Here is a 1,560-nt window from a genome sequence, read left to right as displayed (position 1 = left end):
TTCCGAGGAAGGACGGAAGAACAAGAAAGACATGGATAAACTTTGATGTTTTAATGCAGTTAGCGGGTAACGGCACATGGTGAGTGAGCCGAGGGAATGAAATAGAAATTCTTAAATAGGTCTGCCTTTCGAACCAGGCTGCTGAGTTTAATTGCAGGTTAAACTAATCTTCGTCACTTTTTTGGGGGGCAACCATAGACCTTTGTATTTTCCTTCCCCCCCTCCCCCAATTTCTGCCTTTCGAAGCCTTGAAACAAAGCTCTAATTAGTGTTCTAATTTATGCCCACAGCGGTTTGTTAAAAACAAAGACAATAATATTGTCAGTAGAGTTTGCATCCGGAGATTTGCACTTTGAAGCAGTGGGGAAAAGGAAATAAAGAAAAAAAAAAAAAAAAAAAAAAAAAGAAAGAAAAAAAACCACAAAAACCCAAACACCCTGAAACAAAACAAAACAAAATTGAAGGTAATAAAAAAAACCCTCAAGTCTTTATTTCTTATGCAAGAAGCAACTCCTGCCAGAAATGGCAGCTTTCCCCTTTCACCATATTCTGGATAGAAATTCGTGGATGCTGTGAAAATGAGATGTCACCAGGGGGAAGAGTAACCACAATATTCACACCCCCACACACACACTCCCCCAAACCCAAACTCCGATATTTCTTTAGCATTTCATCACTCAAAGGTATGAGGTGTCGCCGCTGACATCGTCTTAACGAGCTCCTCTGGGAGGGGATGTGGAGATGATGGTCTGGGATGGTCCTGGATGAGGATTTTCCACCTGCAGTCACTTGATCTGAGCTGTCTTGCCAATAGTGGGGAAAAAATAGGCTCTAAACCAGTGAAAAATAACCCAAACAGTTTTATAATTATTATTATTTTTGGTGCTGGAGTTGCCAGCCTGAAGCTGATTCTTACTGCTGCTGGCCGGGCGCTGCAGTGTACAAATATACCTGTTTTTTTTAGACGCCCCTTTCCTCCTTAAAAGCTGCATTTCACCTACTTCTGAATAAAATCCAGCCCTGTTTGTACCTGAACGACTTATTTTCCTTCCTTCTGTGTACCCCTGCGCTCTGCCGTCAGCCCCGAGAGCTGCGAAATGGCCATAACAGACTTTTGGGGTGTCAAAAGGAGGAGGGGTGTGTGTGTGTGTGTGTGAAATGCTAAATAAGGGGCTAAAAAAACACCGATCGGGATTTCTTATACGCCGTCACCATCTATTGGACATTGTTGGAAATATCTGCTTCTTTTTATTCCAGAAGAGCTGCGAAATGGCCATAACAGACTTTTGGGGTGTCAAAAGGAGGAGGGGTGTGTGTGTGTGTGTGTGAAATGCTAAATAAGGGGCTAAAAAAACACCGATCGGGATTTCTTATACGCCGTCACCATCTATTGGACATTGTTGGAAATATCTGCTTCTTTTTATTCCAGATGAAAACTTCCTTTTTTTTTAAAAAAAAAAAAAATTATTAAAAAAAAAAAATTAAAAAAAATTAAAAAAAAAAAAGTGCTGGTAAGCCTTGGGTGGCGAAATGGCTTTTTCTTTTTTTGGGATTAGGGAA

This window comes from Charadrius vociferus, unplaced genomic scaffold (genome assembly GCF_000708025.1).
Source record: "Charadrius vociferus isolate BGI_N301 unplaced genomic scaffold, ASM70802v2 scaffold919, whole genome shotgun sequence".
Taxonomy (NCBI): Eukaryota; Metazoa; Chordata; class Aves; order Charadriiformes; family Charadriidae; genus Charadrius; species Charadrius vociferus.
This window is presented reverse-complemented; position numbering follows the sequence as displayed.